The sequence below is a fragment of the Rissa tridactyla genome, chromosome 9, assembly GCF_028500815.1.
Source record: "Rissa tridactyla isolate bRisTri1 chromosome 9, bRisTri1.patW.cur.20221130, whole genome shotgun sequence".
In the NCBI taxonomy this organism is placed as follows: Eukaryota; Metazoa; Chordata; class Aves; order Charadriiformes; family Laridae; genus Rissa; species Rissa tridactyla.
The window spans coordinates 34,572,550-34,600,161 of record NC_071474.1 but is presented as its reverse complement, the minus strand read 5'-3'; the positions used below and the strand labels follow the sequence as shown (position 1 = coordinate 34,600,161).

The 27,612-nt window shown below is 37.9% G+C and overlaps 1 protein-coding gene across 4 annotated transcripts in view; it reads left to right on the top strand.

The window, feature by feature from the left end:
* The window catches only part of ZDHHC15 (zinc finger DHHC-type palmitoyltransferase 15), a 241,948-nt gene that overhangs the window by 80,180 nt on the left and 134,156 nt on the right, over window positions 1-27,612 (top strand). For all 4 annotated transcript variants that reach the window (XR_008468405.1, XR_008468404.1, XR_008468403.1 and 1 more), the window contains one exon: window positions 4,407-4,559. The gene's annotated coding sequence lies outside the window, so the exon portion shown is untranslated. The remainder of the gene's footprint in view (window positions 1-4,406; window positions 4,560-27,612) is intronic.

The window sequence follows — 27,612 nt, the reverse complement described above, 5'->3', positions numbered from 1 at the left end:
GGATGGCTAGGAGTCAAAATCCTGTCTTTTTGGCTTTGTGTGTGTTCTGCTGATTGCCTGCCTAATGAAGTAATTAGACAGGGCAGTTTCTTTGTGTCATCCTGCAACCGTGTCAAGTTATTCACTAAACCTCTCTCTGGGAAAGTACGTTGGAAACATTTAGGTGAAGATTTTCTTTTCAATACAAATTTGCTGCTTTGTGAAACCTATGGATGTTATAGGAGGAGATCAGTTTCAATGAATTTACTAGCTTTAAAATAATGTGGAGAAAAAATGAAAAAGTCCATGATCATTCTAGCTGTTTCCAGAATGAAAGACTCCAGACTTTCCTCTTGAAAGTTGTACTGGTTGCACTACGGCAATTAAAGAGAATATGCTGTTTACATTTAAGTGTTCATGCCAGTTTTGTTTGAGGTAATTTTGATTTATAAAAATTTGAGACTTTGAATTCTTGTTTTAATTTTTTAGTAAGAAAAAAAATTATTTCTGCTACTTAGTACAACTGTATCTTACAAATTCTATTAAACAGAGTTGTGAAAACTAGATTTGCTGCTGTTATATGAATATACTTATTTCAATACAGAAGCTTATTCCTGCCAATGGCAAACTGTCAGTGACACAGATTTTCTTCTCTGTTCTTGCCTTCTGTTTTAATATTCTCAGACTGATTTGTCTCATCTGCACCTTTTTTCAAAATCGGCTTTACCAAAGCTGTCCCTTGTTCCAAGGAGACCTCTCTGTCTTTTTTGCTTTGTGTAAGGCCATGTTCACAGTGTACTGACCTTGAAGATTGCCGTTATTTTAGCTACCTGCTTCAGTACAGCCCAGGGAAGTGGTGGAATCGTCATCCCTGGAGATATTTAAAAGACAGGTAGACATGGTGCTTAGCGACATGGTTTAGTGATGGGTTTTGTCAGTGTTAGGTTGATGATTGGACTTGATGACCTGAAAGGTCCCTTCCAACCTAGACAGTCCTATTATTCTATGATTAATTATTTCTTATAGCCATCCTAAAAGAATGGCAAGAAATTTCAGCATAACTGGGAGCTATTTCCGTGTTGTGACCACGAGATAATGCCTGCTGTGATAGGTAGTATACAGCTACACCCTCAGTTGTGTGTAGAAGGTGTGGTATTTATGTGACCCTCCCTCCCATGGTATTTATGTACCCTCCCTCCCATGGTATTCCTCACTTCTGATCCGGAGGAGGCTTCAGATCCATGGTGGGGGAAAAGAAATGCACAATTTGGTATTGATTATTACAAAATTTAAAGTGATGGAGAAATAACAATAGAAATTATTACTAAAGGCTTAGCACGTACAGGCACACTATTTAGGGTACCATTCTCTCCAAGTAACTGTCACATCATTAGGGTTTTTCAGAGTCCAATAGATTAATGCCATCTGAGATTCTCCTGAGCAGAAATACTTTAGAAAACAATCATGGTAAACAGGTTGCAGGTCTCAGCTGCAGGAGGGTTTGTTGTCATGCGGAAGTTCCAGATTGCATGCTGGTAATTCCAGATCTGTATAACCCAATGATCCAAATCCCCTGTACCCCTTGGTAGTTGGGTTAGAGCAGGATCCAGAACTGAGCACTGTTGTACCAGCAACGTGGCTAGCGTTCACTCTCCTGCATCCTGCAGCATGGGATTTTTGCATAGATATAGATTACAGTTAATCGGCCATAAACCTTGGGAGCTGAGTTTTCTGGGGACTGATTACCAGGGGCAGGGTGTGAACTGCTGGGATCTGTCCACAGGATGTGGAAAGAAACCAGAAAGCAGCACAAAACTGGGAGGAGCAGTCAGGAGCATGGCCCAGAAAGGTAATAGCAAAAGGGCTCTGCAAGTTGCAGAGCAGAAAGAAAAACTGGAAATCATGCATGATTAATCTCCTTGCTGTTTTGTCATTGTGTTGGGGAAACTTGACTTTATAAACTGAATCACACCAAAGAAGTATCTGGTTTGTATTATCAGTCTTGTCTCCGTATGGAAACAAGTCAGATCAAACATCAAGATTTTTTATTCTTTTAAGTGCCATCATGTTTTACTACATCTTTTGATATCCCTCATAACCATTTTCTTCGTTATAAATGATTAATTCACTAGGCAGTCAGCCTCCCTTGAGTATTGCAGGGTTCTAAATTGCTTATTTTGCCAGGAAGTATTTGTTACTGGATCAGAAAAGCTTGACTGGCTAGTAAGGAGGGAATTCTTTCTAATAAATATTCCTTCTGCATAGAGCGTGCCTCTCCGTTGGAAAAAAGAGAAAATTTCTGAGAAGTGTTCTAACAGTGTTTGTATTTGTAAGAAGCACTTTGTCATTCCTGCCTTGTGAAGATGTTCTAAAGGACAGACATAAATTTTAATCTAAAGAACATTTATGTTTTTTGATAGGGAAGGAAATTTTATAATGCACAATACTACAGAGAGATTCAGATCTATAATTCATACTTTAATACAGATACAATATTAATATTACAGACTGAGGTACTTCTGAGGTTTTTCTGGACTGTAATTTCTGAAACTGCCTAGAGAAAGGGAAAGATTTTCTGATTTTTGTCAGTATAATTATATGGCTCCCAAAGGATTTGTTCCTGTTTCCACCAGTCAGGAAAGAAGTAGTAAACTCATAATACACAACGAATAAATTCCACTTCCTGCCTTCAGATCTCTCAGTCAGATGGATGAAGAAAGATAATCGAAAAAAGCACTCAAACAAAAGAGCGAAAGTCACGTTTGGTCTTTTTGGAGAAAATGAGAGTGGAGCTGCTCTAATAGTGGCTGTAATAAGAGTTGTTTCAAAGGGGAGGGGTGGCAGGAGGTGGGACATTCACTCTGCCAGATTCTGATTTAAACCTGAACACAATGGTGAAGCACCTGTTGTGAGCTGAAAGCTTTTCTAGAGATTTTGGTGCTAATTGTCACCTCGCAGCTGGAGGATTAAGTGTAACCTGAGCATTTAGCGCTGAAGTTCTTATAGCAGCCTTGACAAGTATTGAAGGGAAAAGTTCCTCTCTTTTTTTCTACAGTTAATACCACAAAATGGTGTTTTATAAAGTTTGTCTTTAATCTTACCTTGCTGCGATGTCCTTTCAAGAAAGAGGAGTAAAATCTGCAAGCAAAGCCACTGTAAACGCAAGGATGTTGTTTTAACTTCAAAACTGTAATTTTACTAAATATTATATTGTATACAGAACTGAATCAAATCTTCCTTTCTCTGTACAATAGGTTCATGTGGGTTTTTTTTCCTCTGTATTTTAAGAATACGTTCCATTGTATAAACATACTTAATCTAAATTGATCCTCTGTTGCCTGGAATCACTAAGCTAATGGAACAAATAAGAGTTCATTTTATGCCTGGGTAAGACTGCATTCACTTCACTGAGCCACAGTGGGATCAGTGTATTTGAATATGATGTGAATTCTTTTTTTTTTTTTTCTTGTCTTGTCACAAGAAAACAGAATGCCAGTTTCACAGTATCAGTCTTTTATCAGTCATCTGAAGACAGGCAATAGAAAGCATCACTAATGTAATGGTAATTGGATAACATACAGAAGAAAGAGCTGCAAATCATGAAATGAGACTCTCAAAACCTGGTTCTCCTTCATTTACTCATAACGCAAAGTAACTGAAAATTTCTCAAGGTTTACATTAAAAAGGGGTCACAGATGATAGATTAATTCAGTGTAAATTGGGGGTTCTTAATTTACTATTGCCTAGACTCTTTAAAAATAAATAAATAATAAAAAATAACTTTAAAAAATATTTCTTACATGAACAGTGCAACATGTGTTCTTGGAGAACATTAGATACTTCGTAAGCAAATCAAAATAGTGGCATTCATTACCTGCTCTACTTTTCGTAATTTAATCAATCTATATTAAAAAATCATTGTGGAAGCATTGAGAAAAATAATTAAAGAATATTGTTTCCTCCAAAATTTTGACTATAAAAGATATTGCGCACATATACACTATATAAATATTTATTAGGTGTATGACAATTTTTGTCGTGTTTAAGACATTGCAGCATTGGATTAAAACATCAGAAAATTGCATTGGACTATATTGTCTCTCCCCTTGGTAACACTGGATTGTTCTCTGAAGTTGTTTTATTTCCCGTACTGTACAAAGTGCTTCAAATTTAGTCCAGCTCCTGTCCAAAAAAATATGGATTTCAGTAGCATTTCTGTTCATTTTCTTAAAAACAAGAACTACAAAGGAAACTTAAAACACTCTTGTAAGTCAAAGAAATGGTATTGGGTTGTATATATAACTCTTAACTTATGCTCCTAGCTTGAACACGCTGTAGTTTTTTTTTTTTCCTCCCTTCTAAGGTTTTCAAAAGGGAAAATATCCCAGGCTTTACACCATTAACTAATATTGAATTCTCTTATTTAGGTTCAGACCTAGTAATGAAGACACAATTTCTGCAGTGAGGAACCAGATGTTGACTTTATACAAGTTACTAATGGAGAACGTAGTAACACCTGAGAACAATGAGTGCCAAAGAAAAAAAAACTTCTGTGTACTTTAGCTGTGGCTTCTACAAAGGTAAGATGCAAAACCCTCATCAGAAGTGAAAAAGTGAATATTTTATCTTGACTATTTCAGTGAAAGAAACACAATTTCTGCAACTAACTTAGCAACTGGGTTTGTTTTTTTGGGTTTTTTTTGTGTGTGTGGGGGGGTTTTTTTTTTTCTGACACTGTTTGGAAGGGTGGAATGCATTACTTGTAATTGTCATCCAGTAACCTTTAAAAGGCTTCCCTGAAAATGCAAAAGTTTTCTAATTTGTCTGATTTATCTTATTGTTCATGTTCAGTAATATCCAGTGGGTTACTTACAACTCATTAAATGAGTAGACGTACTTTCACTGTTCACATAAAATGGGAGTATTCTTCAGTGGGATAGTGATAAACCAAAAGGAAAAAAATAATTTCAGTATGGTAATTGCATCAACTTGTATTATTTTGTCTCAGCACGGTTGCAAATATAAATCTACTAAAAAGAACCAGGCAAAAAGATACATACATACATATATATATATATATGCGCAACATTTTTAAAAGGCATAGTCATTTGGTTGTGTTAAAAGCTGCTAATCTAGAGGCCTGGAAATACTTAGAACTTTCGTATTTTTGAACGATTGACTAACAAAAAAAAATATAAAAAATTAAAAGGAGTGGTGAAAGGAAATCTTCTTGTTGAAGAAATGTAAAAGTAACATTTTTGGCAGGCCACTTTGGGTGATGTCATTCTACAGAATGTGCTAAAGTCTGTTATTTTACAGCAGGATCTGATTTCTCAAGGCAGGCAGAGTCTATGGGCACTTAGTGCTGCTCTCAACTTTAGCCAGCCAAGATCTGTGCTTTTTTACATCTCATTTGATGGTAATAAACCATGCACACTTTTAAATATGGGACTCAAAGGCTTTTTTTCATATATATATACACATACATATATGTATATGTATCTATATATGTTTGAAATCTTTTGCACACTGTTTATTGTGTGGGTTTATCTCTTGGCTGAGGATATGCTCATTGCTAGTGTTGAGTATTCGTTGCCTTCTGTACTGGGTTCTGGCAGATGAGACCACTCAAAGCAGACTTGCATTGGGAAGGCAGGAAGAGCCTTCCCCCCGCCCCTCCTGCTGCCAGTTCCTTGTGAGGTGACAATTCCTTGCTGTTTCTCCCCAGATGCTTGCTAATATGCAGTCAGTAGGATAACAGAGTAGCTACAGTTCAGTGTACGTTTGCCTTCTCATGAGTGAAAATAGGTCTCGGCTCTGAACCATGCTAACTTGAGTGCAGACCTTTAGTAAACGGCAAAAAACTTTCCTTTTACTACTTAATGCTTTAAATACAGTATTAGGAAGGTTTAAGGATTGTCCTGTTAAGGGCCAGTAACTGTAGTTCGCTTGTGTTTTAACATAAGGGAGTATTTGTATTTTTTACATTTTGTGACTACTTTTATGATACCGTCTGCTCTATCCCACCTGTTTGGACCACTGAGCCCAGTCACGTAGTATAGATACTTTAAAACAAAATTGTAAAGAATACAGCTAGTAGCAGAGAATACTCAGGGCCTGATTCTGGAGAAATTTTGTAGACTGTCAATGGAATGACATGTCACTTGGGATAAATTAGACTGACCTTGTGATTATTGCATCTGAAAGAAAAAATGCTGAATACCTTTCACTTAGATTCTTTCCATTTGCATTTTGCTTCTGATGAGAAATACCACTGCAATAGTCACAGTTAAATTTCTGTTTCTAGGAATATATTAAAATAATGTTTTATTAATCAAGATCTCAGTGTCTTATGACCAGCTTTATTTCTTATTCTTGTTTACTAGCATGAAAGTACTGATTTGGGATTTAAAGATGCAGGGGTTTTCTACATCAACTAAGGAAAATCTGTACGGTTAATGTCTGGAAAGGAAATCCATTAAAACCTCTGAAGTTTTATGAAGTATTATTGCTGTTAACAAAATGCATATATTTGATCCAAGTTTGGTGGACACTTCTTACTTTAAAAATGACGTTTATATAATATTGTATATTCGTAAGATGAGTTAGTCCTAATACTGAAAATAATATTTTGGAAGATTTGTGTCTTTAGGCAAATTATACTAACTCTTTGGTTGTGGAATCACAAAAGAATAACAATTTTATTATAGTCACACCTGGCTCAGCTGCCTATTATTAAGTTTGCTTGACACATACCATTAGAAGATGTTTTCAGTTGCTTAAAACATTTCCAGATATTGACGTTTTGGATGAAATTTTCCATGCTAGTTGTCTATCAAAGTCTGATTTTTTTTTTCCTTTTTTCATATTTTTGAAGCTTAAGCCAAAACAGGTCTGCCAGTTCTGTGCACAAGACTACTTAAAAATACATTATTTCTTCAGTGCTAAAAAATTCTAGTGTGTTCCAAGAGTTTTTTGTTTCTCTACCCCCCCCCCCCCCCGCCCCCTCCCTGCCCCCCTCCCTCCCCTGGACCCGTGTTTTTCTTTTTACATTCTAGCAGTTCTTTGTTTTGATGTAGAAAGCTGACATTTGCTTTTGTGTTAGAGATGTATCCTTTCCTTCTCAGTGAAAATCTACTGATACTTGGCCAAGTTGGAAGTGTGTGTTATCCCCTTTCGTAGTGGCATACATCAGGATGACTACGTACTGTTACTATCAGTTACTCTTAGCTCCAGTGGCAGATATAAGGGCTGTAACTGATGATGAATCATACAGGTGCCAGCACGATGCCACATGGTCGACTTTCTGATTTTTTTCAAAACATAACATTGAAAACGTTAAGGTTGCAAATTAGAGCACATAAAAGTTATAAAATGCTAAACAAAAGTTTTTCCCATCCCCTTGCATGTGTGCTTTTTGGCATACATACATTCAGTCTACCTTTTTTCTTCTGTGACTGACGCTTGTTAAGGTGCCCATGATGGACCTGCTTTGAGGAAAAGACTTTGCAAATATTAAAGAGCTTAGTTTTCTTTAGAATCCTTGCCTCACTTTTTGCAGCTGTTAGAATGATGGATAGGGGTGAGAGGGACTGCAGAAAAGGGATCATCTCTTGGTAGCGTAGATGAACACTGTTCTGGAGAAATTAATTCTGTGCTGATGCCTGCCCTCACGGTGCTTTGTGTCGCTAGGTGAGGCGTATAAACCAAATTGGTTGGGCTCACAGAATTTGTGTGGTGGTGGCTTTCTAGGTATGTTATTTGAGGTCCTCATGTACAAGTGCTAAGAAGGTGTCCAGCTCTGACTCGAGCAAATCAATAGAAGCTATGTTTTTGATATGTAAGGTACTCTGAAAAATATGGTCCGGGGCATCTTGAATCAGATCATTAAACTGCTGAACATCTTTGACCTTGCTATGCTTCAGTGCCCTGTTTGAAAGTGCCAGTCGTTTAAATGAAGTGGTTATAAAGATTAATTAGGGTATATGAAGCACACATGATGGAAAACATAGGGAAAGGTTCTATAATGGTGGAAAGCATATCAGGACATTGATTTTTATCCTGAGGAAACAGGATGGATTATAGCAGAGGAAGTCTATGGCAAGATTTGAACAATGTAGATAAGACAAAAATTTGAATAGTTGTTCTTCACATCCCTCATTTGAGTTCTGGATAAAGAATGGTTCTCAGACAATTTTAAATAATGTTTTAAAATGTCTATAAATGGAAAAATGATTTGGCAATAGTGAAAGTTTCAGACTTTGTAAGATGCAGTGCAAAATTTTATCTGATTCTGTTCCAAAGTAGTTATCAATACTCTTTATTGGTACCATGAGCCATTTAACATTTGATATACTTGTCAGGTGTTGAAGGTCTAATTTATTAAGACAAAAGTCATTACCAGCAGGGTCAGTTTACAGTGTCACTGTAGTACTCCTTGGCTGTTACAACCGAAGTAGAAGTTTGGAGCTTTGTACCTGGTGTTGTCCAAATACCTACACTTTTAAATGTAATTATTTTAGCAAGTCTGAATTAACAGAATGCAAAAGCATTGCTTGTGTTATGACTACTAGACATTCCTAATAAAAAAAAAATCCATGTGCGTTTGAAATATAAAAGGCTTAGTACCTAATTGCAAAACGTAAACGGTAAGTATAATGGAGGCTTCTGTAATTATTTCATATATTTCTTTTCATGTGTGTATGGTCATGTAAATATACAGCTGTGTTTGGATGTTTAAATGCATTCTTGAAATACACTCTGTCTTCTGCAAATTATCTCAGTAGCAGCTGCTGTCTGTCGCACAAGCCAGGCATGGTGGGGTAGAGTAAGATTCTTCCCTGTTCTCCATGAGGCATAATGTTATTAGGCTGTATTGTAAATCATAGGGAGACCTGCTGAGTATGCTCTGCAGTTATGATTTTTTTTGGTTATTGCTGCACAGAACCAGGATTTTTTTGCTTTGAAGTTTTCAAAGTTCAGCTGTATTGACTTTTTTGTATGTGAACAACTGGTAGTCAGAAGAGATATTAGCACTGATTTACTGGAAATACCTATTGATTGCTATCTACCAAAGCTAAAAAAAGACTCAGTTAAAATCAGGAGTGTCCTACAACAACCTCATGAATTTGTAGGTTACTACAATAAAAGTGGGGAAGTAGACACACCTTCATTTAGGGGAAAAGCTGGAATCTACTGCCCAAGGAAATATGAATAGTGGGGAAACATCTGAACAGAATTACTGAATAAAGTAACTCACATTTTCTGTGTGGAGAAAACATGTACAGGACTATTAGCCTAATGCAGCTTTGTGCAGTGTAAGTTCCATCTTCCTCCCTTGTAGGAGTGTGTCTGTGAGCTTTATCATAATTGTAACCCGCGTTCTTCCTTTCCATCATAAGACTAACCTGGTTCCCCAGAATTTAGCCTTGCTAGGGGTCTTGTTTTAATTTTACAATGTAAGGTATTTCAGGGGCAGAGACCATGTCTTATTTATTGCTTTTATGAGTCATTTAGTTCATTTTTGGATGCTTGACAGATAATAATGTGTTTGATTGCATCATGTGGTATACCAGGTCTGTAGGAAAACAGACTTTCAACTCTGTAATGAAGTCTTAAGTTTGATTTACTGTTTACTTATTCGACAGCAGATGCTAGCCAGAATTCAGATCATTTAAATTCTATGAACTGACTAAGCCAAAGGCAATATAAAATCAAGTATCATCCGTGTACATCTAATAGTTCACACAATGTAACGCTGTCTAGATTTTCATCATTAATGTTCCCGGACTAAGCACAGAACACTGGCTAGAAGAAAACCTGGACAGATTTCATCTGGAAAATATTCATAGTATCTAAATGTTCTATAGAATAACATGTTAATGGTTGTCATTTTGCAGTAGTTCTTGTACAATCCATGTTTCCCAATTATTGAGCCCTACTCTAAATAATACGAAAAAAAACAAAACAAAACTTTTTTCCCTTTTTAACCCCCACGCCATGTAATTTGTCCTTGTGTGGGCTTTGGAAAGTTGTATCTGTGGAAACATCAACAAATTAATTCCTAACAGGAATAATTGAGCTGACAGCTAAAGAGATGCCCACTTTCTCAAGCACTAAAAAAAAAATAATTTTCTTTTATTTTTATTCTTCATTATTAATTTTCCCATTGAGTGAAGCTGAGTCTAGTGCAGAAAGTCACACACTGCTGGGATGCTACTGGCCAGATCTGGGGACATTATGTTCAGGCTAAACAGCAGAGGGAGGAGCACTGTATTCTTTTTCCTCCTCAGGGACCTGACAGTATGGTTCATGAAAGACATAGTTCTTGGGCACATGTTAGGCCAAGTAAATCTGATCAAGTCGTTGCTTGTCATATGAGCAATGAACCTGACAGTGTCCACGGGTGTAGAGTGTCAGAAATGCAAGGTATGCAATGCCTTTGGTTAAACTCTTGTGAAAGACATGTGAGTTATCATGTTTTGTCTTACTGTTGTAATGGGGTTGCCACAGCTTAATCAATTTGAGTAGGTGCTTTGGGATCGAAGTGTCCAATCATTAGTTCCAAACACAAAAAGCCAGCCTCTCTGCTTGGCTTGATTGGACTAATGCTGCAAAAGCCAGCATTCAAGTTGGCGCTAACCAGTGCTACTATTACGTCCAGAAGAAGAACGGACCCAAAGACAGAGCTTCATTCTCTCAGATCAGAAATACAATTGACTTTCTGTAGCTTGCCAGCCTACTGTAAGTTGGCTGAGCCATGACAAGTGAACATGAGCATGCTCGAGGGTTGTCATAGGTGGACGCTAAAGTGTATGGGGATGGCTTTCATCAGGAGATCTCCGTTATGAAACTAAATGGGAGAAGCAGAGCGTTAGAAGCCTCCCCTCTAAACACAGGCCCGCAAATCAAATGCATGTGGAATGCAAATATGGGTAGCAGAATGTCATTGTTTGAAGGTGAAAGTGAGACAGAAAATGGATGAGAGAAGTGTCAGAAAGGAGACAACAGACATGGTCATAAGCGCCCTGGTAGGTAGGAAGGGGAAGCTGAGAAGGAAGGAGTGCTTGGGAGTGAGTGCTACATAGAAAGAGGCTGGAGCTGGTGAACAGACAACTACTCTTGATTTCTGCTGCAGGTAGGAATATACAACTTCATGTGATCTTTGCAAATGGGAAGGGTACAGTAAAGATACTTGGCTCTATCAACTATTTCCTGTCTTGATTCATTCAAATGTGTAAGACCCTGAAGTCTGCCAGCTTATTTGGGTCACAAAGAAGAAATAATAATCAGGAGATGGTTGAGGAGCTCAAAAATTTCCAGAAAGTATTATGACTAAACTTGGAGGTTTCATGAGGAGAAGTAGAATAATGAGTAAAGCTTTCCCAGAAAGGACCAAAGAGTGCTTGTTATAGTATCTGGGTGCAGCAGTGTGAAATGTTGAGGACAGATCTGTGGTTCCTCCTGTCAGGAAACAAGTTCAGTGGAACACAGGAGACCAGGAAAGCTCTGAGATTTCTCAGCAGAGATTATCTATGTCACAGAATCACAGAATGGTAGGGGTTGGAAGGGACCTCTGGAGATCATCTAGTCCAACCGCCCTGCCAGAGCAGGGTCATCTTAGAGCAAGTTACACAGGAATGTGTCCAGGTGGGCTTTGAATGTCTCCAGAGATGGAGACTCCACCACCTCTCTGGGCAGCCTGTTCCAGTGCTCTGCCACCCTCAAAGTGAAGAAGTTCCTCCTCAAAGAATTAAGGAAAATGGAATGGAACATTTATTGAACTTTTTTTGGTAATGAGGGGATTTCCAAAGTGGAAAGGTCAAAATGTTCAAGACCAAGTAATGCAAAACTAATTTCAGGTATTTGGTTCTCATTTATATCATATCTCAGGTGAGTGGCTAGACAGAGTCACTCAAGTCAAGGAATGCTGCAGGATTTACTCTGTGAAAGACTTTGCAGGCACTGGGTATGGGGTTTGGGGTCAGTCATCAATTTCAACCTAGCTAAATACTAGCAAGAAAACTGGGAGAGCATCTGTTCAGATCTGATTCAGTATCTTGCATCTTGAGAACTTCCCATTTTAGCACCTGCCTTTCCAAGGAATAGGAGTCTAGGTGCTGTTGCTCAGTTGCATTTGGACTTCCAGAGCAAGATCAGAAAAGGGAGACGAAAGGTCCCCCCAGGAGACCATGGAATTTGCCACTGAATTTTAATCATTCCTTGGAGAAGTTAAAAGAAATTGTTGTTAATGAGGATGATGAAAGCTGGAAACTATTTTTGTATGATTTTGTCTTTTAATACCTGATCCTAATCCAACTTGTGACACGTGAAGATTTACAGAAATAATACATTGTTTGTGAAAACAAGGAAATGTACCACTGATGCAAAAAATGGAAAGGAACAGGTCGGTCAGATGCTGGTCCTGTGGAAAAAAATGGATTACTAGAACAAGGACTTTTACAAATACAGAGTGAGGCAGTACAAAGTGTCGTAAGCATGCAGCCCTCTCCCAGCCTGATGAACGGAGAGCAATGGAGCTCAAAAAGCAAAGTTTCGAGATACCGGTACCAACACCTTTAGTTAAGTGGCCAGTTAAATACCAATATTGAGGGTTAAACTCTGAATGTATAATGAGATCTTTGCTCTACACAGTACTGGTTCAGCAAGAGTTACTAGGCTGGAGTATCTAATACAACTGAAGAGAAGTTCCAAAGCTGAGTTGTGTCATTAGCTTCAGATAAAGACACTATATGGACACTTATGCCCATCCAAAACTTGAATTGTTTATCAAGATGGATTTCTGTAATTTAAAAAGAAATCTGTGTAGCTATGAAAATGAATGAGTGAACTGGTGTTTTATTATGACTACTGTCTTCATAAAAATGTGAGATATATTCGGGTATTAAAAGCTTTAATAATGTGGTTCAGATGAAGGAGGTGAATCATAGGTGATTGGGGGTTTGGGTTGTGGTTTTTGTTGATAAATTGTTGTGTTTCAAAGGGCACAAAGCATAATAGCACTATAACTGTCGTTTCTGAGAAAAGATAAAGGGAATATCTGAAACTTATTTTGAAGTCTGGAATCATAGCTGTGGAAGTTCCAGTATTTTCCATTCTAACTGAAATAACTCAAATTTCCAAATTTCAGCTCAGTTCTTGGATCAATAGTAGGTAATAATATTCTCGTTGAGTTATCAGAAGGCTTGTTCCAGAGACTTCACATTTAGTTATATTAGACACAATCCCAAGCTTACAGAAGTAATTCTTCATTCCAGTAAATACTATTGCTATTATCCAAAATGTAACGCATATGAGGAGAAACATTTATATGGTAATCTAGGAAGATTTGGATAACTCTCTTACTCATTATAATTGTTTATATTGTGTGTCAAATTCCTTGGAGAGTGCTGAAACTTTATCTATGTCTGTGTACACACTCAACCTGCTCTTCACTTTTCCTTTCTAACTACATACATGTTTCTTGCTGTTATAACAGCACTAGTCATGTAGACCATAGGTCATCATAAGCTGCCAGGATAATGTTCTCCATATGTCAAGATGTTTGTAAAGAAACAATTTGAGTTAAGCACTCTGTCAGACCAAAGTTTTCTGAAATATCTGTTGCGTTGCAACGACACAAATGTTGGATTAAAGGCCAGGTCACTTCTCTAAGCATTGAATAAGTAGTTTCTAAGAAACAAACCCAGAAAGAGCAGGCAAAATTGTGTTTTCACTGAAGCCTGTGATAGGGTTTACAACATTTTAAGCAGGGTTGTTACTTACTTCCTGGTTACTGGTAGTATCTTGAGCTGTAGTTCCTGCCAGGGCTTGGTCTCATATAGTTTCTGACCACATCTGTTCGAAGCCAGAGGACTAGCTGGCAAAGGAGCAGAAATTCTTTCAACAGCTCTTTGAGTAGGGATCAGCTACTTTGCATGTACCATGGGGTGAAAGCATTTACACAGCATTACCGCAGCACAGGTGATGTACCCTAAAGGTTGATAACTTAGTTTACCCTGTGCTAACTTGTTCACATATCCGTGTTTTAACTTTATGGTAGCCGCTTTATTGTGTGAATCAGCTGTAATTAGTATGAACAAGATATTTATGTCATGTAAGGGAAACAAATCCTATTTTAAGAAAATTTTCATTAGGTTAAATATCATTATGGTGAAACACACAATTCTGTAACTTCCTCTGAATGCTTAGCAAACAGCATTTTGCTTGCCCTGTATTCCTCTTTGTGTTACACAAATGGTTGGAGCAGAAAATGGTAGTTAAAGCCAGGAGCGTGCCTAATAACTGGTGTGATAGAAAAGCAAATTGGTAGCTCAGTACCTTTTTAAAACAGCTGTAAAGTTTTTACTTGGTAGCAGAAGTCAATTGATTTTTTCCTTTCTTCCCTGCTTTACTTTTGGTCTGTAGTCGAGGATATTTTTTTTTTTTTCTCCTGCCACAGCTGTCTGCAAAAGAGCCAGGTTCAGCAGCTCACACCTGTGTAAGCATTTGAGGTAGAATGGTGTGAATTAGCCAAAAGCTGCTCAGCTGAAACTGTTACGCAGTGAGGTGACTGAGGAGGGAGCTGCTACTGGGAAGGGCTTCCTGACACGGAAACTAAAAATATTTCTTAAAATCTAATTCTCTGATTTTTTTTGCTTTGACAGTGTTGTGTGTATTCGGGGCTTTTTCTAGAGAGCTATGTGGGATTTTTACTATCTTGTCTAATTAGGGTATCAGTAGAACTCCTTGGCTTCTGTTCTTGGAGTCTTTGTCGCTTTTATATATGCACGTATTGCATCAATACAAGATCGTTAACAACTGTTAACTTGAAATAAAAATTGAACTTTCCACAATGGGATTTCCCATTTCTATCATTGCAAGTTTTACTTTCAGATGAATCGAAAAATGTCTTGACTTTTCACTTGGAAACATGTCTGAGAAACAAAGTGTTATTTGTGCTCCTTTAGATAGGCTACAGAAAATCATGTTCCACTGTCGAACCTGCTCAATCTGCAGAAAGCCTATTTTTATTCCCAGATTTTCTATGCATATGATTTAAGAAAGAAAATTAAATGGGAACAGAGTGATCATATTGCAAATGCACGGCTTAAATATCTCAATTCTGTGGGCAATTTTCAGCTCTATTTGTTATTTATTCCTTGGTTTTTGAAGCTACAGAAACAGAGGTGGTCTCCTTCTGCTCTGCAGTCCTAAGCATCTACCTTAGGCTTTCCTCTTCCTAAGAAGTAAGTTTCCACAGGCATGGAACCTACAAGACGTAACAGTAGCCAGAGAAATCCACTCCGTTAATAAGGACTATTTGGTGTATTAAGACGCTAATGGGAGGTAAATTCCAGGTTTCTTATTGGTGTTTGTTGAACACCTTTTCTGAGATATTTGAAGCTGAAGCAAACTCTAGTGACTGAGGACCCAAAATTTGGTTGGAGAGGTTGTCATGTTTACCTAGATTTTAACAGAAACTTTCTGAAATAGAAGCTATTCTCAAAATATAGTCCAGGTGGGGAACATAGAGCTTTTTTAGAAAATGTAATTTGTAGATAAGCTGGTAAATTCATAAAACATTTAAGTTTTAATCTGCTAGTTTTGACTGTGCACAGTTTTATGTTAATAGCTATGTGTATGAACTCCATTGCATGAAAGTCAAAGTCCTCCAGTGGAGAGTAAATCGGTTCGGTTCTTTCCCTGCTTGAATGCATTGGATGGGCTAGAGTTGAAGCAGGTATCTTCTGAGGAAGGTGGGTGTTACTTACTATATTTGAGCACCACCTTGGCCTCGGAATGAGAATTGCTCTGGGGGAAAATGGCTGCTTTGGCAAAAGGAGAAAAACTGTTTCCTGGGATTAACAGCAGCTACTGCTGCTACTGTTATCTGGCTTTTGTATTTTTGCTGGCAAAAGTTATGTTCCTGCTTTATTTAATTCCAGTCAGCTAGTCTCATTCAATTCTGTGAGGTAGTGGAGTCATGTTATTTATGGCCGATAATTGTCAAATAGAACAATTAATTAAGCTCCTATATCAGTCAATTCCTTCTTATTTCCTTTTAACTCAGCCTTGTGTGTTTCTTTATTGCTATCTTAAAAATCTCATAACTGCCAGAAACTGCTCATTTTTGTATTACCTTATGTGTTACTGGAGACCTTATTTTTCACTGCCCGTTTTGGCTGGAATTTTCATGATGCATGGGAGAAATTTTACTTGCAAAAGCCTGTCTCAATACTAAATGGTTTTAGAGGGATAGGGCGTCGTTCAGGAGCCCTTCTTTTAGATTCTAACTATTGAATACTGCCTGTATTAATATGTGATTTTATATGAGACTTAGGAGTTGGATGTGATTTTTCCTTATTGACATGTGTCTGATTATCTTTGTTGTATGTGGCTGGAGTTTATCCAGTGAACTGTCATGGATAACTATGAATATTTTATGTTAATAATTCAAGCATGTTTTCAGGCTGGGTCACTAGTCAGCTAAGCTGGGACAGTCACTTGAGTTGGGAGAATCTTCTGTTTTTATGGTACTTTGACTTAGTCCAGTTCAAAAATTATAGACCCCGTTTAGCAATGTGCACCATTATTAAGGGACAAAAAGAAGCTATGTACTATGTTAAAGGAAAAAAACAACCCCAATCAACAAAATAACTAAACACAAAACTAGATACTGTAAATAAAGTCTTTGCAAATTTATACCCTATGCAATATTACTGCCTTTACTGCAGATGTACAGAGTGGGAAGCAGTACAGTGTTGGTTCCAATGACTGCAATGATTCATTCTGTATTTCTTTTCTTTCCTTTCTCTCTTTTTATTTTTTCAGCATGAATGTGGCACTTGCAGAAGTCAAGGAGAAAAAACATTTGGCTTTGGCAAGCATAATGTGGGCAGAGAGTATAAAATTCCATATGCAGCTGTGCCAGTGTGCTTCAGTCCTAACTTACAACATTTCCTGCTATTCCAGAACTGGGCCTGTCTTAGAGAGATTGCCAGTCATGACACTTTTTATGGTGGTTTTGTGCCCTGCACAAATGGGGACTAGAATGAAACCAGCAGACTAATTTTAGTTCATGATCTTAAGTTTTGAATCCAGGTCTGCAGGAGTGAAAGATTAGTGTGTATTAGCTCATTGAAAATTTGAGCCCATTCTCCAGCTGGGCTGTCTTGACCACCTGCTAACTTGTTGATATGGTGAGAGATTAGGTTCTTTGGGTCCAATTCTGACCTCATGTACCCTGGTGTAACTTCAGTGGGTTTTGTAAAATCAATTTCAGTCGTCTAATATAAACTATAGCAAGGCCTAGCTCTCTGCTTTTTAATATTTTAAATAATACCATAGCACATTTGGTGTTGTTTGTAGAAGTTTTTTTTTTTTCTCCCTCCAGTTTCTCTGCTTCCTAAGCCTTTCTTTATCTACTCATCTTGTTTCCCATAATACCACCATAAAGTAGCTTTCTTTGTTGTCTCTCTGCCATGATCCTTTATTTTTTCAGGGATCTAGAATGTACCTACAATTCTGTGCTCATCTTCTTGTTATCTCTGCCCTATGAAGTTTCATGGCAATAATTCAGAGACAAGATAGAACATTCTGTTTTGTCCTTGCTTCAGAAAAGGAGAATATTAGTTGTATGAGAGAGTTCTGAAAAGGATGCCGTGATCCACCTACAGGCCGGCTACCTTATTTCAAATCCCTTGATGCTCTGTATGAGTCCTGAATGGAATTTGCCTGCTACCAGTTTGACATGCGCTTTAAGCAAGTCCTAAGACTCGCTGGAAGCAAGAGGGAGAGACAGCCTCCTGGGTAAGTCACTGACCTGGAATGGCTTCATTTCCTTGCTCTGACACAGATTTCCTCTGCGGTTTTGACCATATAATTTAATTGCTCAAAGCCTGAATTTTCTTATCAGTATGCTGTCTAGAGATAACAGTGCCTCCTTGCATCCTAATGGTACTGGAAATAGGTGCATGCCAGCTTGTTTGGCAAAATACACAAAGACCTTGTTGTTTCAGGAGAACTAAATCTTTGCATACCATCAACTCTGTTGACTTGTCCAGCATTTACAGAGGCACTTGTGTGGATTTTCAGAAATTAATTACAACTTCTTCTTGACTGTTTACTGGCAAGAGGAAAAGAAACATGTGAACATAATATCTTTCTCTGATCTAAAGGCTGCTTTTAAACTGTTTGCAATAATGGAATTGCTTACTCATTTCTAAAATGTTCTTATTTAGAAGAACTAATATTTTCTTATGTAGAATAGAATAGGGATTTAACTTTTTGAATTTGTAATCTGGCACCACCGTATTAGGTGTTATTTCCTAAGACACATTCCTATGTAAAGAATTAAAAATCCTTATTCTTGACCTGAATAAAATTCAGGTACTTGTTTTCAAATCTGAGTGAGAAGGGCTGTAAAAACCTGTTAAGAGCTGAATGCGAGGGTGCCATCTAGTGCTTCATTAATCAACGCATTTACTGCAACCTCTGCATTTCTGCAGCTCACTGTTAGGCTTGTTCTCAAAGGGCTTAGAAAAGCTTATTGCGAGTTCTGAAGATAACAAATCGATGGTGAATGAGCTGCCTTCTGCTGACTCGAAGTGCTGAGAAATGGCATGGAAGAGAAAGATGAAATAGTATTTTGCTAAACTTTACATGAATTGAGTGAATAACTGTGAAATCCTGGACTTCAGTTTCAAGGACAACATGTAATATATATATGAAAAGTCACGACAGGTTGAACTTAAAGGATCTAATTCTTTAGCGCATAATGTTGTTTGAAAATTAAGAGATTGGGATACGTGTACTGTATCCCAATGCAAAAGCAGTGTGAGTAAAAAGAGAATAAAACCATCATGCTTCAATTAAAATGAACATCTAGGAGTTTGGGAGCTAATCCAAACTAAAGGAATCTCTTGAGTCTTCAGTATAATCTGGGCTTCCAAGTTTTGCAGCTTCTGTCAGCGTTTTAGGTCTTCTGTCCATGAGTTCTGTTAAAAAAAACCTACTGATTTGGGAAAATAAAAAAAGGAACAGATTTTTTTTTATTATTTTTTTTTTAAACTTTGAGCACATCACAGGTTGATGTGAATTCAGAAGCTGTTTAAATTTGTATACACTGCTTAACTTCTTTTTTGGGTTTGATTTTTTTTTTGGAAAGTGAAAGATTAAATATGATTTAATGGTACAAATAAGTAGCTGGAGTTAAATAATCAGATGTCCGTTTTGATCTTTATCAGGATGTGATGTCACTATGATAATACTGATTTCAATGAACTTTGAACTTAACACTGCTGTAGGAGGTGTTGGATTTGGGAGTGAAGATGTGCATTTAAAGCAGAATCTTGTAAACAACTTCATAAATATCAGCACAACCTTTTCTTTCTGTACAATGAAGTTAACAGTATTCTTTTTGAAAGGAAATTAAAATGGAAGAAAAATCTGTAAGTACCTTTGACATCACTTCAGTGGATTTTTTTTACCTCTTTTTGACACAGTTTGTTTTGTTTTGTTTTTTAAATAAAAAAATCTAATACTGCTTTTCCCACATTGGTTCAATAAGTGGTCTCTGAAACCCAGATTGAAAGTTTCCCTCTGATCTGACATTGCATGTTTCTGTGTCTTTGCTTTTTGACTGGCCTGCTCACGTGCTAAACTTTCTCCTTCTTATCCTCAAGAAAGTGTTTTTGAATAACGAAGTAAAAGCCCTTCCTTAAGAGAACTGGTCACTAGCCCAATTAAAGAGGAGCCTCCCCTACCTCATCCTGGCAAGCAGAATGTTTTTCTGGCATAGAAGTTCTCCGGTCATGCCAAATAACCAGTATGGGATTTCAAAGGCCCTAATGGCTTTTGAAAAAAATACAGTATGTAAGCCATTAAAGTACTGGCTCTGGAACTGTTTCCCAAGTAGATCTGTGTGGAAGCAAATGGCAACTGTTGCATTTTGACAGTCTTAAAGCTTTTACTTTAATCTCTTGTCCTTCTTAGAAATTTCCTATTACAGGATCTCAAAAAGTACCTTAGAAGCACTAGTGAATTAAGCGCTGTAGCTTGGCTGAGTCCCACTTTGTATTAACTTACTGAGTAATTACACATGAATCACTTTTCACAAATGTAAAATAGGAATTAAAGTACTTGGATGATAATCTGTTTGGCACAAATCTGTCTTTTGTTGCATTCTGCAAGAGCTAGCACAGCAGGGGCACAATTCTAGACTCAGTCCTGAAGTGCTACCACAACCCAGTTACTGCCCTGAGAGTAGTGCTGCCTTTCTCGGTGGTGGTATGGGAATTCATACTCAGATATCATGATGGAGCACAGAATCACAGAATTGCCTAGGTTGGAAGGGACCTTTCAGATCATCATCAAAATTAATTGGAATAGAATGAAATAATGCTTATGAAGTAGTTTTGGTTTAAACTTCTGCTGTAGCAGATCTTACATACTTTAAATTGGTGGATGTTTGTGTTCTGCAGTGATGAATATATCACAGATAGTTATGATTTGTTTAACATCCTGCCCCAATGAATAGCCAGAATTCCTCATCTGTTTGAATTGCTTGTGGCATTGCATAACCTTCAAGAAGTACATGGATACTGTTTTCCGCTAACAATTCTTTTGGAGCAAGTACTGAAAGTTATGAAAATCAAGGTTGAACCAAGGTTCATTCTCATGAACAGACATTCTCATCGTAAGAAGGGAAATGAAGGAAATGCTCAATGACTGAGGGCTTTGGAGTGCTGCTCAACCAATTTGGCTATTAACTTAAGTCAAAAGGATTTAATTTTTTAACATTCAACCTAAGTATGAGACTGTATTCAGTGCTATACCCTATTACATGAGGCACTCGCTGCATAGTAAGAAATAATAGCGTAGGTCTAATGAAGACTGTGGCATGGAGGCTGACAAAGACATCTTTTTTCAGTTGGACTGTGTCAGAGGAGATCTTGATGCCGGAGAAGGACTTATCAGTAAAAATTTATTAAATGTAGTCTTCGAGCTGTATCATCAGGTCATTCTGAGAACACAGTCTTTAGGGGAAGAAATGTGCTGTGAAGGAGATGCACTAACTGAATGCCAAGTGTATCTATCTTGAATGCCTGTTCCTGTAGTCCCCATTTTTGGTTCAAGTCAGGCCAGGGATGATGGTGAAGTAACCTTCTGTGGCAGGGTTTGTGATATGTTACAAGCCAAACTGTTTTGTAAGTGAATATGGAATTAATCGGGGTGTGTGGGGGCAAAATCTCATCAGAGCTAAACCAAAGGTGTATCAAAACTCTTTTCCTTTTTAGTAGACAGCTCTGAAGAAATCTTAATTGGGTGGTTGGTTTGATTCACATCCCAGCTCAGCACACCCTGAAGAAAGCTGCCCAAGTACACCTTTTGTTTGTTTGTTTTTTTCTCATTTGCTCTCAGGTGTAGTTTTCAGTGGAGAATGGCAGCTCTGGCAAATTTTCTTGTGCAAATGACTGGTTTGCTAAAAGTTAGGTATGTGGAGCAATAGAAGTCTGAGATTCAGAGCTCTACACAGCAATGACCTTGCCAAAACTGAAAAATACATCTCCTCCAACTATTTTTCTGTGCCCCCCCCACCTCCCCCCACCCCCCCCCCCCGAAAAAAACTCAGTGATGTTGCATGTAACGCTGGCTGTTTAAACACAGTCAGCTTGCAAGTCTGGTTTTGGATTTTAACCAGTCTTCTTTTGTGGAGGGTCTAAGACATTGGGTTTGGGCCTGGGCTCCTTCTGTATATAATGAGAAGAACTTATAACCTTGTGCTATTTGTTTCAGGCTGGGAGAGTAGAATATTCATGTTTACAGGGAATGGAAACCCCATTTGATTTTCTTGGAAGTACATATAATGCATTCTGTCCTTCAAGGAAGAGCCTACTTTTCTTTCTTGTCTTCATCTTTGCCCAAACCCAAGACTCCTGCTTAGTTTAAATTTCATGATGTGAAATACCTAACCTGCTTTCTTTCTCTTTCTGAATTAAATTTCTGTGCTGAAAGGTTTTCACGGGGAACAAGGAACTGGTGAATTTTGGATTGCACAACTTTCTGTTAAAAGCTGCTGTACGTAATGAAACTTCTTGTTTTTTTGGAAGAAAAAGAGTTGCTTTTTTCAACCTCTGGAAAACCACAGTCTATTAAAGAGATTACGTTCCTGTCAGGGAATACTTTTTACTTTACTCTTGCAGGTGATGCATTGTCACTACCAGCTAGAATGGAAGTGCCTGTGGATTTTAAAGAGAGGGGGCATCTAAGTATGATTAATGTCTTATAGAGAAGGATTTTGAGAGTAGCTAAACTTAGGTTGGCTATTGCATTGCTTCATTTTGATAGATTAATAAAGAGATGAGGGGTTTAGAAGGAAATTGTGTCTCACGCAGATTGTTTAAAGCTGAAAAATCCCACGGCACTTTGTGCCAGCTGTTTGAACACTCATGAACTCTACACAATTATTAACTAAAAGAATCAAAGATACCGTAAAAGGGAAAATAGTTACCTAATGTGAAATGTTGCAAGGTTTTACATTTATAGTCCTACTCCTTGAAAAAAATGCCTGTGGTTTTGTTCAGCTTCTGCATTTTGCTATTTGAGAGAATGCATCTTATTTCAAAACCTTACAGATGATTGGTGGAGATGAAAAGATGGATGGAGCAGAGAGTGTTGTGGGGTTAGTAATAATTATCTGCAGGTAGTTTGGGGTTTATTTTTAATTCAAATGATAATACCTTTAACAACAAAGCATTCTTAGAACCATGCTAGGGCATTGATTGAGCACTGAGTTGCTGGAGAAACTGCAGGGCATTGCATTGATAAAGAAGAGGTGGGAACAAGATGAGAGCTGCTTTGGGGAAGGATTTAAGATACAGTCAAGGGCATAAAGCCAGTGCTAGATTACGGAAAGCAGCCCTAGTGTAATAAGATTAATGTATGGGGGAGATCCCATATTTTAGACTGCTTAACTCTGGAGAGTACTTACAGGAACGCGTGTCCTTGCAAGGACGACTAGAGTGAGTGAATCGGCAGCAGTGAAGTGGTGCCTTGCTGTAAAAAAAGAACGATTAGCGACCTATTTAGCTTGTCCTGTTCTGAACTTCTGCAGGTTGAGAGGTTCTTTTGTGTGTGTCCTCCATACACAGCTTTCTTATTTTCTTGAATTTAAAGAAAGGGTTAGATAAGGAAATAATCAGAGATTGTATCCTGAGAGTACTCCCTAATTGCACTTGACTGCATGGTCCCTGCAGCTGCAGACATTACCAACCTTGGTATTGTCTAGTTGCTCAGAATGGTGTTTTTTCACTGTTAGTACAGTTTGCTTTGGCTTGCTGATAAGTAGATATCTATGGCAAGCCACAGTGCCCAGCCAAAGGCCTATTTTTGTTCTGAATCAATATAGCTTTGCAAGCGCACGTCCAGGATCAACAGAGATTCGTGGAAACTTTTGCTGTGTGCCTAGCAGCAAGGGCTTTGTGCTCTCCAGAAATTGCTTTGTCTTTCTAATCTGTATGTTCTTAGTAAAGCACAAACCAGTTAAGGGGTAAGTAGGGGGGAATATTAAAACTGTGTGATATTTCTGGAATGAGTGCAACGTTCTGGCACCTACAATATAATCCTTATTGAACTTCTCCCCACTCCATCTCAAGCACAGGTGTGCAGTCAAGACACAGCTGCTACCAGATGGCTTTAAATTTTCAGAACTGTTAAGGAAGAATCCGGAATAACACAGGGAGAAAAGACATCCATCCACTTTCATAACTACAGAAAAAAGATTATGTGCTATGATTGCAACTTTTTTCTGTTTTAATGCACAACTGTTTTAAAATAAGGTGAAAGTTTACCCCAGTGGAGAAAGTTAGAAATAAAAAAAAAAATGAACTGGCTTGTCCTGTAAAGCACATAGCTGTTGGGAAAGCAACCTAGACATTCCATGATCTTTCCGTGATCACCAGCAGATGACTGTCCAGCCTGATTCTTGTAGGCTGATAAAGCAGGTTGGTCCAAACAGTCAGTTGCAAGACCTGAATCCTAAAGTATCTTCCAGGCTGCATTGCATACTTGTGGATGGAAATGACACAGGGTGCACAGGAGTTTCTACATTATTTGTCTGTCTTGGTGCTGACATGGGAATTATTAATTACTCTAGATAAGGTGTGAGGTCTTATAGCATAGGACCTTGTTTTATCCAGTGAAGAGCAAATGCCTAGGGAAAAATATTGCAATATTATTTTAGGGATACTTTGCCCAAACTTTCTTCCAAGAATTTGGGGTTCAAGAACTGCTTCAGACAGATTGTACTTTAAAAACCTCTGAATTTCTTTTTTTAATTTGTCTGATCTTCCCTCAAACTTCTGTAAACTTTTAGCATAGGCAGCATCTTGTAGTAAAAAGTGTTCCACCGCTGAACTATAGGTTATGTACTGTGAAACGGAGAAGCTGTGTAAAATTCAGACGGACCAATATTTTTAACAGGAGCCTAAATTCCTGTTTCTGAGCATGCTGGAAGACCTTTTTGGCAAGTTGAGAGCCCTGATGCTCTTTTTGCATGAGCTGTCTTGGGAACCATAAATGAAGTGTTCTGAGATTTTTTTTGGACCTATAGCCATGCTGAGAGAACACTTATAAGAGTTAACCACGGACAAACTGCTTCGTTAACCCTTGTGTCTTCCTTACAAGTAAAACAGGAGAAGGATCTGTTCCTCCCTCTTATACATGGAATATGGCAAAAGTGAGAGAACAGTTTTGCACCTGTTGAAGCCGCTCCACATTGCATATAAAAAAAGGAAGGTTCCCTGTACTGTGTAAAGGTAGAGTGACAAGTCTCTGGTTTTGTCACTGGGCTTTCATGAGAGGCAAGATGGGCGCTCCAGCCCCTACTAGCAGCACCATTTGTGTTTAGTTACAAGGCTTGTTTGACTGCCTTAGGGGGTAGAATAAAGGGATTCAAAACTTTCTGCTACAGTTTCCTGTACAACTGTTTTAACACTGTTCTAGAGAAAAAAAGATGTGTGTATACAGTGGGAAGGAAAGCTGCAGCTGACTTCCTTTTGAAATAAAACAATGAACCTCTGAGAACTGTTGGAAATTAGTATCATGGTGTATTTTTCTAGTAGCAAGTAAAATCAAATATCCTCCTCTAATAATCTTTTCTCTCTCTGGAATAATTCATTGTAATATCTTTCTAAATATATACTCAATTACCCCAGATAAACCTCATCCTTGAAATCTCAAGCCTGTGTCACAGTGTATAGGATTATGTGCCATATTAATGTGTTATGAGAGAAATAACCGATTATGAGAAATTTAAAAAATGTAAGACTTTGAGGCTTAGCAATGAAATGGCTGATGCTATTCAGTGTAAATAAGTGCTGCACAAAATTATGTATGTGGGGAAATGATACCACTATCTTCACATGTAAAAATGTGATCCCTACCACTTAAAAGCAAGATCTTGGGGGTGATGAAAACAGTTCCATGAAAAGATATTCTTAGTGTCTGGCAACTGTGGGGGGAAGAAAGTAAATCAATTATTGTGAATTGGTAGTATCAGGTTAAAGATAAGTCTGTGACTTGCCTGCTTCTTGAGAACCACCTGTATCTCTGAAAGGACATAAAAGGGGTGAAAATGTAACAGGGAAGAACAAAAAAGGTGAAAAAAACCCCTATGGGTAGATCAGCTTCGGTACTAGAAATGAGTAAACTCTTCAGTTTGGAAGGAAAACAGATAAAATGGTGGATATTTGCAGTCATTAGTGGCACAGAGGGATTCAAGTGTTTATTACTTCTCCTAATGTAAGAACCAAGGTATATCATATGAAGCTAATAGGGGACCCATTCAAAATGGGAGAAAAGGAGGTTCTTCATATGATGAGTAGCAGACCTGTAGAACTTGCCAAAGGACACTGTGGATGCTACAAGGTTATGGAGGTTTCAGAAGAGACAAAGCAAGTTCATGAAAGAGAAGCCTATTGAGGATTAGTAGCTTGGAGTTGAAAATAGGTCGAGGCTGGGAAAGAGGGGAAGTGTCATATACTTCCCTTGATTTCATTCCTTATTAGGTATCCAGCTGAGACAATTATTTGAGATAGGCTGGATGGACCTTTGAGCTGATCTATTGTGCAATCTTACATGTGTTTCTCTTCTAGATTCTGCCTGTATCGTCATGTACGGCTGTGTAGAGTGGATAAAAAAACCCTTCTGCTCCAGTTTAATGATGATAGTTGTTCTGTCTGCACAGATGTTAAATAAATACCCAACTCTCTGCTACACTGCATCAGAGGCCACCATGAGCAGACAGGTAAGTAGAACACATTTAGAAGAGATAGCTGTAAAGAAATGGTCTTCCTGTTGCAGGTGTCATTTCCAGCTGTCTTTTTCAAGATTAGAGGAAAAATGCCAGCTCTCTTTGCTGGTTGTCTTTACCTTTGAAGTGATGTTCTCAGTACAGCAGCTGACTTTTCTGCCATCGCAAAATCTAAAGCCTTACAATACAGAGGAAATAATAGCATTTTCTTAACTCTCTTTGGTCTCCTTGTTCTGTGCCATTAGAGATTAATATTATCAGTGTTTTCTTAGTAATGCTGTTAAACATTTCCAACAAAACTTATTCTTGGCATTTCCTATAGATTTTGCCAGAATTGACCCTATATGGCTCATGTTTCATACAGTGGAACTTATGGCATAATTTTTTTTTAGAGAACTTGAAATTAGTCTGACAAGGGAACTTTTTTTTTATTATTATTAAAAAAAAAGTAAGTTGTGAGACTTCTAATGTTTCTCAGTTGAATGTTTTGGCATGTCATCTGTTCAAAATTGCTTAGTCTAAAAAGACCAGGATTGTCTTAACTGGATGATTTTGTGAGGAACCTAACCTTCACTAGTTGGGTGTTCAACCTGGGATTATTTTAGTTTGTGAGCATGATATCTACTTCTGTTATCAAAATGGAGATTGCAAACTCAAAGTTGCCATAATGGAGGAAACATATGTAGAGAAAAACACTGAGAAGCAGGGTGAAGGATGGGCTATAGTTGGTGCCGTTATTTGGTAGATTCATCTTTGGAGAGCAGAGGGAACTTTGAAATATCTCAGATTCCCGTGACTGGTGAAGCTTGTCTGAGAACCAGTATCTTGGGAGGTGCATTTTCAGGAAAATTACTTTCCTTGATTGAGAGGGGGAGGGAAAAAAAAAAGGAAAGAACGAAAAGGAGGTGTTTGCATCTCCTTCCAAGTCACCAAAATCAAAAGAGTCATTTTGGAATGGTTCCCCAAATGTGCATAGGCTGCTGCTGTTGCTGCAGTTATACTGTAAGGTAAAGCATGAAGATGTGAGTACCTAAACAGGGGGCTATGAAACTTGAAATGGAAAAACAAAACTTTAAATAAATTATATCCCTGGAGATAGAGATACTCAAAAGAACATACGATGTATATTCCAGACTCCTCTGCTTCGCTTGTGTGTGGAGCTGGATCTGACTCATTGAAAAGCTACTAAACTTTTCATGTTCATTGTCATGGCTCTCCTTATCAATACTATCTTCATTTATGTGAAAAATGAAATGGGTTTGCAGTTTGTAAGATTGATGAGAAATGGAAATAATACTAAAAGTACTTGTTGTCAATTA